The sequence below is a fragment of the Eumetopias jubatus genome, unplaced genomic scaffold (assembly GCF_037043125.1).
Source record: "Eumetopias jubatus isolate StellerSeaLion01/CBP00866 unplaced genomic scaffold, mEumJub1_p1.0 scaffold_6, whole genome shotgun sequence".
NCBI classification, from domain to species: domain Eukaryota; kingdom Metazoa; phylum Chordata; class Mammalia; order Carnivora; family Otariidae; genus Eumetopias; species Eumetopias jubatus.
Window position 1 is genome coordinate 55,197,592 of NW_028274812.1, and position 12,578 is coordinate 55,210,169.

Genomic DNA, 12,578 nt, shown 5'->3' on the forward strand with positions numbered 1-12,578 from the left:
AAACAACTAAGAAGGAAGAGATTCTGTGATACAGATAAGAATTAACTTGATTCTCTTTTTAAATTTTTTTCTTAATTTTGAGCATTACTAGCACTAAGTGAGCATAATGCTTATAATCATTGTTCCTGAAGCCATGATCACCCATGTGAAACCCATCATTTTTTTCCATTTGCAGACCCTGCCATGAATTGAGAGGGAACTGCTTGCATCTTTGACAACATAATTGAATTGTATGAGCAATCCGACTCAGCTGTTCATGTTTATTTTTTTCAGCTTTACTGCGGTATAATTGACAAATAAAATAGTAAGATATTTAAAGTGTACATTATGATAATTTGATATACGTATACATTGTAAAAGGATCTCACAGTCGAGTTAATTAACATAGCCATTACCTCACATATTTGCTTTATTTTATTTTTGGTGAGAACACTCTCTTAGCAAATTTCAATGATACAATACAGTGTTACCAACTGTAGTCACCATGCTGTACATTAGGTCCCCAGACCTTATCACTGGAAGTGTGTACCCTTTTATTAACCTCTCCCTGTTTTCTCTACTCCCTAACCCCTGGCAACCACTTTTCTACTCCTTCTAAAAGTTTGACTTTTTTTTTTTTTCCCAGGATAGAGCAATTCTTTATTTTTAGACACTTTCGCAAAGAGGTTTTCAGTAAATGAACTTTCCAGGGGAGAAGAGAGAACATGAAAATCAGCCTCCAGCCATCAGCAGCAGCTCTGCTCAGGGCCTACGATCCTCCTTGCCCAAGTGGTGAAGTGGAGGTGCGTACTTCCCTTCCTTTATTAGCTTATCTCGCTGCCTCCTGACGTCACTCAGATGTTTCATCGTTTTCTGCTGAAGCAGACATTCTACGAAATCATCAAATTCCATCTTGCACTCTTTCTCTGCACGGGTACCACCGATTCCATGCGCACATTCTATCCATTCTTTTTCAAAAGCATGGCATGGACCTGGAATCTTGTGAAGCTGCTCAGCACTTTGGATTGTCATTCAATGATCTAAGTGAAGGCCCAGCCTTTTCTGCACATCAAAGAAAGGCCTGGCGTCGCGCTACGGAGCCCTTGTCTCCTTGCAGGCCGCCACTACTGGATGATCTCTAAAAGTTTGACTTTTTTTATTTAAGATTTTTAAGATTTTCCAAGCTTTAAGAGACACCATTTAGTATTTGTCTTTCTCTCCATCTGGCTTATTTCACTTAGCATTGAGATCTATCCGTGTTATCACAGATGGCAGGACTTTATTCTTTCTCATAGCTGAATAATTTTCCATTGTATGTATGAACCACATCTTCTTTTTCCATTCATCCACTGATGCTCATTTAGGTTGTTTCCATACCTTGCCTGTAATAAACACTGGAATGCAGATATCTCTTCAATAACCTGTTTTCATTTCCTTCGGATATATACCCAGAAGTGGGATTGCTGGATCATATGGTAGTTCTCTTTAATTTTTTGTGGAATTTTTGTACTGTTTTCCATAGTGATGGTACCCATTTACATTCCCATGGGTTCCTTTTAAATAGTTTTTTCGGCAACTGCTCGGTTGTATCGCTCTTTCATTGGGCTCATCTTCTAAACATTGGTTTCCTCATCTGGAAAATGGGGATAGTATTTACGTGCACTGGTTTGATGAGAATTAAATGAGATGCCCTAATATAACACACCTAATCACAGTGTCTGTTCATGGGAGGTAATAGGCAAATCTGTGCCCTCACCCTTACCCACATATGCCCACAGTGCTTCTCCCATCACTCCAGACCAAACTCCCATCAAATATTGTCAACTTGGGCGCCTGGGTGGCTCAGTCGGTTAAGCGACTGCCTTCGGCTCAGGTCATAATCCCGGAGGCCCGGGATCGAGTCCCACATCGGGCTCCCTGGCAGGGAGTCTGTTCCTCCCTCTGACCCTACCCCCTCTTGTGCTCTCTCTCTCTTATAAATAAAAAAATACAATCTTAAAAAAAATATATCGTCAACTTTCCTGGGGACAGGACCTTGTCTTTCTTCTTCTCCTCCTCCTTCTCCTCCTTCTCAGATGCCCCTCTCCTTCTTCTTAAGACTTAAATATTTAGGGGCGCCTGGGTGGCTCAGTCGGCTAAGCAGCTGCCTTCAGCTCAGGTCATGATCCCACGGTCCTGGGATTGAGTCCCTCATCGTGCTCCCTGCTCAGCGGAGAGCCTGCTTCTCCCTCTCCCTCTGCCTGCAGCTCTGCCTACTTGTGCTCTCTATCTTTCTGTGGCGGGGCAGGGCGGGGCGGGGAGGAAGATTTTTTTTTAGAGTAGTTTCAGGCTCACCACAAAATTTCAAAATTACAGAGATTTCTCAGACACCCCTATCCCCATACATGCACAGCCTCCTCCATTATCAATGTCCTTCACCAGAGTGGTGCAATTGATGAACCTATGTCGACACATCATATTCACCCAAAGTCCTTACTTTACATTTCAGTTCATTCTTGGGGTTGTACATCCCATGGGTTCAAACAAATATATAATGACATAATGATATTATATTTTCACCACCTTAAAAAATCTTTTGTGCTCTGCCTATCCATTCTTCCTCTCCTTCCCCCAACCACAACAACCATTAATATTTTTACTATCTCCGTAGTTTTACCTTTTCCAGAATATCATATAGTTGGGATCATAGAATAGGTAGCCTTTTCAGATTGGCTTCTTTCATTTAGTAATACGCATTAAGTTTCCTCCATTTCTTTTCATGGCTTGATATCTCATTTCTTTTTAGCACTGAGTAATATTCCATTGTCTAGATATACCACAGTTTATCCATTCACCTACTGAAAGATATCTTGGTTGCTTCCAAGTTTTGAATTATGAATAAAGCTGATATAAACATTCACATGCAGGCTTTTGTATGGACATGTTTTCAACTCCTTTGGATGAATACCAAGGAGCACAATCAATGGATCATATGATAAGAGTATGTTAGTTTTTTAACAAACTACCAAACTATCTTCCAAAGTGGCTTTGCATTCCCAGCAGCAGTGAATGAGAGTTCTTCTTGCTCCACATCCTGTCCAATATTTGGTGTCAGTGTTCCAAATTTTGTCCATTCTAATAGGTGTACAGTAGTATCTCGTTATTGTTTTAAGGCCTTGACCTTTTATCCCTTATGCTTAGCATAATGTGACAAATGCTGAGTATGGAGAAGTCCCTCAGTAGATGTTTCTCAGTTGACTTTCCAAGTTAAGTAGATTCTCTCTTTCTCTCCCTCTCCTTGCCCCCTGTCAATTTCCACACATATATACATGCATACACATACAACCATATGTATATACATATTTTAGCCTGAAATTTCCTTACATTTGTTAGTAACATACACTTATGTGACAATAAAAGTATTATCTTTTAGAAAAGAGATAAGAAGTCTTGGTTACTCAACATGGTGAGCCATTGATTCTTATACCTGAGAAAAAGTTAAAATGCCTACATTCATTGAAATTATCGTATCTGTGGCAAAGAGGACACAAGTTCTCAGGGTTCCACCTGGAAGATGAATGTTCCTTTTCCTTCCAAGAATGATTTTATCTGCCAGTGAAGGATAAAGGGGTCATTTGAAGTGACAGAGGCCTGAAATGCTGCCTCCAAGAAACACTGTTGCTAGTTTGGTTAATTCTTCCTCTCTGGCTGGAGTATAACTAACCCCCACAATGGAGTTTGCTATCTGACTCATGTTTTATTTGACTTCATTCTTAACCCATCTATGAGTGCTTTGTAGATTGGTGTTGTGTTTTGGAAATACAAAGAATGCTGGAGAATTCAAGTGAGGCTTTTAAAAATTGATCATTAATTTGGTAAATAACATCGTCCTAGCAAGAACATTTAAGTTTGACCCTTGGAATATAAACATTTTTAGGAAGTATATTAACTAATTTGTTAATTCACTTATAATTAATATCTTCTATTATTTTCTCTTACTCAAACACTACAGAATTATTTCCCTTGAGTCTCAATTATTCCACATCTTTTTGCTGTGAGCCGGTCCTCAGTCATGCATGAAGCATCTCCCATGTGTTGTGCACTCTATTAGACAGGACACCAGCGCCCTAACATGTATAGAGATCCAGGCTAGAGTACACATGGAAGCTCACGTGACATAGGCCTAAATATTTCAAGGTTGCAAATGACAAGATATGATCCATCCTCTCACCATGATAAATATACCTTCCTAACTACCTGGAAGGCCAGGTTCAAATTTAGAACCCTCAGGTTCCTTGAGGCTTCAGGCCCCAGCTCTCTGCCTAACTGCCTGCTCCTCCTAGTCCTGCTCTAACCTCATCCCTGGACACCTCCCATGCACACATGTGGACAGTCTAGCCTGTTTATACAGGTTCTGTCCATATGCTTCACGAATAGCTGCCTTGGCCAGTCCTCGGATCTAGGAGTGAGCACATACGTTCTTGGTCCCTTCTTAGAGGACAGATCTTGGGAAAGGGCTCGTCCAGGCCCCAAAGGGAGGATTGGACCTTTGGACAGGGAATTCTTGGGCTCTAGGTAAGCAAAGCATGGTCTAGAAACAGGGAGTGTAGGATCTGGGTAGACATGGAATCCGGGAAGGCACATCCCTGGTCCTGCTGACTTCTCACCTCAGGTATAGGGACACTGCTGGAGGACGGCCAAGGTAGGGTCTCTGAGGCACAACCCTCCATTTTCAGGGTTTAAGAGCAGTGCGTATGCTAGATAAGGAACTAAGATCCTGAATAGGCTGCAGATTGTTACCTCATAGTTCACTGAGGAGATGGACATATAAACAGTGAGCACTATACAATGTGGTGCATGCAATAATTTAGATGTGTGTATTGTGCTAGCATGACAGAAAAGGGTGGTGTCACTAGTCAAGTCAGGAGAAGTGTCATTGGAGCTCAGTCTTGAGAGATAAAGTACTCACCAGGCAATGTACACCTGGATGAGATGGCAAGGCAGAAGGGCGCCTGGGTGGCTCAGTTAGTTAAGCATCCAACTCTTGGTTTTGGCTCAGGTCATGATCTCAGGGTCGTGGGATCGAGCCCCACAACCGGCTCTGCACTCAGCCCAGAGTCTGCTTAAGACTCTCTCTCTGCCCCTCCCCCTTTGCACACTCTCTCCCTCTCTCAAATAAATAAATAAATTTTAAAATAAATAAATGTGATTTTGAGAAGACCCAAGCCCTTTGTTAGTCTCCCGGGTCATGTCACAAGCGAGCCACCTACAAATCAAGCAGGCTGGCAATCCCCTCTCTGGGAGAAGGCGTGACACAGGCTTCCAAGATTACAGAGCTTCCCTTGTGCCCATGTGTTTTCATGTTGATAAATGATTTGCCTTATGTACAAAATTTGATCTACCTGATTTAGTATTATTTCACAAAGAGTTTATCTTGCTTGAAGTGAATCCGGGCCCCTCTGTTTCTCCTTCTCTATATGAATCCTTCATGGGATATTCAGGAAAACAGTGCCATCCAAGAAAAACTGGGATTTAAAACTTTGGAATGTAGTAGAAGGTTTGGATGATGATGGGTTTATAATAACTGTAGAATTTCTAAAACCATGTACAATTATGTTTCTCAGGTCATTCCTACCCTTGTTTTTCATTGATAAGGGTTGGCTGTAACTGATTTCACATGCAGTTCTCAGATTTCATCTCCCCTTTATATTTTCTTTTCCCCATCCCAGAAATAATATATAGAAACCATAACAGTTTAGTTCAATTCCTCTAAGAGAATAACGGCTTTTTGCTCCCGGGGCAGTAATGTTTCGTGTCTAATGATTAAGAATAAATAATGGGGCACACGTTTCACTGGCAATCTAGGAAACAAATCAGTTGGAAAAACTATGCCCTGAATTTCTCAACTATTCTTAAGATTGGGTCAAAGTACAGGAAGAAAATAAACTCTTGCTCAAATTCTTGCCAGGCTTGGCCAAATCTCCTTTTGGAGGAAGCATATTCAGGGTAAACCCTCTGACTTGGCTTCTGTTCCTACTGGCACCCCATGGGATATTGGCTAAGTTGCTTAACTTCTCATTGTAAGCTTTCCTATCTGCACAAGAGGCATTTGATGATGATCATCTTGTCAACAAGCATTTATTGAGCGTCTATTTCCATGCGCCACTGTACTAGGTACTCTACCAAGATGCCTGCCCGTCAGAGATATGGCAAGGATCAATGAGATAACAAAACTAAAATGTTCTAATATCCTTGAAAGAATGAAGCTGTGCCAGACCAAGAGATTCTGAATTTAAAGATTCATAAAGGTGAAGAATGGTCATCACAGTTTTCATAATATTAAATCTATTTAGTTGACATGGAGATAAGTATTAATCCCCATACAGAAGAGTTAGCCCTGCACAGAGACAAGCTCTTGGAATATAAGTGCAGACTACAGGATCTCCAAGGGGATTAGGGTAGAGAGCAAGCCTGGATAAATAGCTGCATAAATTTATCATAAATACACTGGCAGTAAATAAATAAATGTATATATATATTGAGCAAAATCATTGCCTACGAAGAACACTATGCTTTTTATGCTCCAGTTGCCCTAGCAGATTAATCCTCTGCCTTTCTCCACCCTACTGTATGCGCTGGGCAACTGACCCCTAGGGACTCTGTCACCCAGTCTCCCTTGCCACTGCCTTCCAGTTCAGTTTGGCCAACAGGAAGCACCAGCAGGAGATCAGAGGTGGGACAGAGATGGTGATCAGGGTGTTTCCTCCTGTCTCTCTGTCTTCTTCAGGTGGGTCTTCGGCAGGGACTGTAGTCTCCACTAACTTCCATGGGGAACATGTACCATCATTTCCTCCCCTTGCCCTTTACACCTAACAGTGGTAACAGCTTCCCACTGTTGCTGATCTCTGGGTTCTTCAATGTCTCTTATTTGTTCTTTTGCCTGCCCATACCATTGTCAGTAGTTGTTTATTAAACTGTCTTTACTGGAAACTTCTGGGGTGAATTCTGTTTCTTACCAGGACCCTGACTAATATATACATGTTATAAGTTTTTTTTATACAGTCCATAGAGACCCTTATGTAGATCTAAGATATGTTTCATATGAAAACCAAAATACCTGAGTATTTGAATCAGCCTCTCCACAAGATGTCCCTGAGATGTTTAGATTTCATTTCTTTGAATTTCTTGAAATGCTCACACAGGAGCATTAAAATCCTCTGATGAAACCATTTTTAAGCTGAGAACTGATTGTGAGAATATCTTAGAATTGGTGAGAAACCCCAGGGAATACTTTGCACGTTGTTCTTTTTCCTTTACGTGGTTGATGACATGCATTTTATGTCAGAAGAAAGGAAAACATTCAGTAATTTTGGCTTTTCTTAGGCAATAATGGGTCTTGCAGGTCTGGGGATCGGATTTTATCTAAGAGGTTACACTGTACATGGATTGAAGCTTTGTGTCACACATGGAAAACACAATGAGGTGTCAGCAATCTGCAGTCTGGGAGGAAATTTACTCGATCCAGAGATGACCTTTTGTGACTCATTTTACCTCCCTTCTGCACTATGAACAAACATGCTACTGAGTGGGGAGCTGTAAATGAGTCCGTTTCCTGCAAACAAGATTTTAAGGAGACGCTCCAGTTGGTCACACACCAACACAAGATGATAAACTGTTGATTCCTTCCCTCCCGCTAGTGATACAAACCCTGGTCAGTGTTCTTAAACCAAATTTAATTTTAGCCTACAAAATCATAACAGAACTGAAAATTAGGTCAAAATAAGTCTGTCTCTGGTGGCAGTGACAGGGACTTTTGCACAAAGCCAAGTGATCTCACACTAGAAGCCCATTCCTGCTTAGTGTCATGGAAAACACATTTTTCTAACAGTCATGCTTCATTTGGTAGCCTTTGGCTAACTAAGTCTTCCTGGACTTAAAAATGGGCACTGAGGTGGGCTGGAGAAAGGGGAAGTTACATTCCAACCCTCTCTCCATGGGAGTCGGAAGGTCTATGTGAAAAAATATTTGTTTCCTCCCCACAATTTGTCTCTGTTCTTTATTTTTGGATATTAATGGGTGAGAAGGGCACAAGGGGCCCAGACATAATAAGATCCAGTGAGGAGGAGCTGGTGGAGGAAGGAGACACAGGAAGAAAAGCTTTATTTTCCCCACTGCATCGTCTACTCTTCTTGAAGTGAACAATCAAGTTCCAATAGCCTGAACCCATAGGGACTTTAAAACTCCAAATGATCCTACTCAAATGGAACTTAGCCTATTGCTTGCAACATCTCTTGTTGCTCCTAAGTTTAAAGACAATGAAGAGGGATAAGAAGAAATATGAAGAAGACAGGATTGAATAATAATATTAGTTAATCCACTTTTTTTAAGTTAAATTAATTATTCACTGATTTATTCATGCAACAAATATGGACTAGGCACCTATTATGTATTGCATAGTAATAAAGATACTGTGATCCAAGGACAGAACAATGCTAAGTCCTGGCCGTCAAGGACTCTACTTTTGAGTGGGGCAAACAGAAAATGAACTAAAAGACAAATTGATACATAACATGATATCTGCCCTCATAAATGCTAACATATGTGAGAGTCTACACCAAGAATTTACTTACGCAGAGCTCATCTACTCCTCACAGCAACTCAAAGGGTAAGTTTATCATCTCTATTCAGAGCAGGAAAGAACTTGTCCCAGGTCATCCTGGGCAGAGCTGAGCTCAGGTCTGCCTCATAATCTGGAGACAACGAGGTAGGTTTGTTGGCCTCCGCTGGACCTACCTACATCTGCCTGTCCTGAAGAAGCCTTCCCATTTAAGGGGAAGATGAGACCCTAGAGAGAGCCCTGGGGTCTCAGAGCACTGCTTGCTTGTAATTACCATGTAATTAACCATGGACAGCCTTCTGGAAGTTGCCATCTCTTTTAATTTAGATCTGTTACTGAAATGTTTTCTTTTCTTTCTTTCTTTCTTTTTTTTATTTGAGAGAGAGAGAATGAAAGAGAGAGAGAGCACGAGAGGGGGAAGGGTCAGAGGGAGAAGCAGACTCCCCACTGGGCAGGGAGCCCGATATGGGACTCGATCCCGGGACTCCAGGATCGTGACCTGAGCCGAAGGCAGTTGCTTAACCAACTGAGCCACCCAGGCACCCTGAAATGTTTTATTTCTATTTAGCCTGATCCTAATTAAAATTTTTGTCCCCAATTTTGCTGTGAATGTCTTGAGGAGCAGAAACATTTAAAAGATTTTAATCCTTAGTGGCTCTCAAGGCATTTATCTTGTACCCTGCACACAATGGACATTTATTTATTTTTTACAATGGACATTTTTAATATGGAGTTTACTTAGTTGAGTGTTTAGAAAAGGCAGTCCTGAGAATTTGCTGAAGGAGCTTCATCATTATCTCAAGTCACAAATGAGCTCCTTGCTCTTGATTTCTCACCTCAAGGCAGGTAGGGCTAAATCTTAAGAGGATTTCTTCTTTTAAATGTAGAGTTCACCTTGGAAAGTAAAATAAACTGGCCCAAAGTTTTTCAGTATAGCTAGAACTTCAAGGTACTCAGTTACAATGAAACATCCTATTTATAGAAAAGAACAGAATTGCTAGACTTACCATTTAAACTGGGAATTAAAAAACATGCACGTAGCACCTGGGGGTGGGCAGTGGGTTAGGCCTCTGACTCTTGGTTTCTGCTTAGGTCATGATCTCAGAGTCATGAGATGGAGCCCAGCCGCTGGATCTGCTCAGCATGGAATCTGCTGGAGATTCTTTCTCCTTCTCCCTTTGCCCCTCACACTTGTGCTCTCTCTCTCCCTCCCTCCCTCTCTCTTTCAAATAAATAAGAAATAAATCTTTAAAAAAATAATACACATGCACAAAACAAAACATAACCTGGGGATAAAATGATTTGCCATTACAAACCTTGTTACAGGAGAAAACATTCCTCCAAGCATCACGTTCAAACAGCATCCACTACAAATTTTGCTACCCAGTGTCCTGAGCAGTAAGGCTGCCTGAGTCTCCTTGCATGACAGGCCACTCTTTTACAAGAGGACTCATCAGGCACCCTCACTCAAATAAAATACCATTTAACATTTGTTTCTTTTTTTTTTCAACATAATGTTTCTAAACAAGACTGCAGAGCCAAGCAGCAAGAACATATAAAAACAAATACAGCCTTTATGGATGTGTAAATACTCTGGCCCTGCCATTCTTCCCTCAAAATTTACTGGAGCCCAGGAGACTGGAGCAGCGTGATGCTGAAAGGAAGTGCTTTCAAAGCACAATCAGGTTTATTCACACAAATGTGATCTTTCTGAGTCGTTAAGTGTAGTTATCCCATAATTTGAGAAAAAAAAATATATCTGGACGTGAGAGTGTTTTATTGGAATAATTACTTCAGGATGTGAGCCAGCTCCCAACCCTGCTGAGCCAACTTCCCACCCTTTTAACATTTCCTGGGTCACTCACTGTACCAGCGATCTCCTCTCTTATTTTGATCACCTTAGAACTGGCAGTCAGAAGGGGCTCTTCTTAGGAGCCGTTTCAGCCTCTATGGGATGGAGTTGTTAGCCTAACTCTAGAAAAGGGGCATGTATGCCATTGTTTCGCTGTCCGACTCATGTAAATTGGCATCTTTGGGCCCAGCATACTGTCATGATGAGAAACCACAGCACCCGACTGCTATGTGTACATCCAGTGAGGGCGGAGTGGTTCCGGATCTTGCTCATGTCCTGCATGATACCTCTGAAAACTAGGAATCAATCTGCTTGTGTTAAAGACTTAGGTGCGAAATAGAGACACATACTCAAGCCATTAGGATTAGGATGGGAGAAGATGAATAAAAATAGGGAGGAAAATAAGACACTAAGTGACTAGAGGCTGATGATCAAATTGAGTAAGGAAAATCCTTCCTTCAATCCACAAATATTTTTTTATAGATGTCAGGTACTCTGATAGGTTCTGTGACTAGGCAGATGAAATACAGTCCCTTTTAAGAGTATTCACAATATAGAAGTAGAGCTGGATAAGGCAATAATTTGTAGGACAGTGTATTATCTTGCTAGGGCCGCTCTAGTACCACAGATTGGGTGGCTTACACAACAAAAATTTATTTTTCACAGTACCAGGGGCTAGATGTCCAAGATCAAGTTGTCAGCAGGCTTGCCTTTTCCTGAGGCCTCCCTCCTTGGTTTGCAGATGGCACCTTCTTGCTGTGTCCTCACATGGCCCCTCCTCTGTGTACATGTATTTCTGGTTTTTCTCCTCTTCTTACGTGGACACCAGTCATGTTGGATTAGGGCCTCCCCTTAATGTCCGCATTTTAGCTTAACCACCTCTTTTTTTTTTTTAAGATTTTATTTATTTAATTGACAGAGAGAGAGAGAGAGAGCGAGAGAGGGTACACAAGCAGGGGGAGTGGGAGAGGGAGAAGCAGGCTTCCCGCCGAGCGGAGAGCCCAATGCCGGGCTCCATCCCAGGACCCTGGGATCATGACCTGAGCTGAAGGCAGACACTTAACTGACTGAGCCACCCAGGCGCCCCATTTAACCACCTCTTTAAAGACCTTGTTTTCAAGGTACTGGAGATTGGGACTTCAACATATGAATTTGTGGGGGAGGGGGAGAGGACACAATTAAGCCCATAACAGTCTATTATAAACTATGATAGAGGTCACTCAGGATGCTTGGGAAGCGCAGAAGAGGAGGACAGTCAGAAAGGCTTCACAGAGCATCTGAAGAATAACCAGGTCTTATAGGATATATAGCAATTGGCCTGAGGTGCCAATGGTGAGTTCTTCCCACAGAAGGAACAGGGTCTTAATTAAGAACTCATAAGTACATGGTGACATTATGTATGTTAGAACCGTGTCTTATTTTCAGTCTAAAAATTCCACAATGGTACATGTCCTTACAATACAAAGACACGAAATAGGGATGTGTGCAAGTAGGAAAGATATTTAGAAACAGGAATGAGTGAGTGTTGGCATGGGATGGAAGCCGAGCTTGAAGTTTAGTTGAAGCAGTGCAATGATAGAATGTGGGGATGCAAACTGGGTGCAAGGGAAGAGACAGAGGTCAGGAGAGGCCTACATATCAACCAGTTGTTCCTTACTTGCTCTTGGGCACTGTGTGTGTATACTTCTTGAGTCAGCAGCAAGTCTGTATTACACAGAGTCTTCTTCTAGGCTCCTGCCACCAGTAACCTCTATCTGAGACACAAACAAATGAAGTCCACACTCCATTCCTCTGCATGGACTTTATTGTTCAGCAGACAGTTTTCCCTTTGAAAGAGGCTTTTAGGAGCCAAAAGTTTCTGGATTTGCAGTCCCCAGAACCACACTGAAAGTCTGTCGGATTAATACAGTTGTAGTTTGTGGTAGAGAATTAAAGAAATGAGAAATTTTCTGGCTTATATTTGTGTAACATCTCCGTGCTGCATCCCCAAAAAACCACCCTCCATTTTCCCAGCTCAGAATCAGTGACAGTAATAATGATTTGAATTTAAAACTAAAATTGGATAATTTGGGGGTTGGAGAATAGAGGAAATTATGGATTGAATCAAAGAGTTATATTCCTCAGAGGAAGCTGCAGGTGGGTAAAACAATT

At 41.6% G+C, this 12,578-nt stretch overlaps 1 pseudogene; it reads right to left on the reverse strand.

The window, feature by feature from the left end:
• Nucleotides 1–696: 696 nt before the first annotated feature.
• Nucleotides 697–10,709, reverse strand: LOC114209963 (NADH dehydrogenase [ubiquinone] iron-sulfur protein 5 pseudogene; annotated as a pseudogene).
• Nucleotides 10,710–12,578: the final 1,869 nt, after the last annotated feature.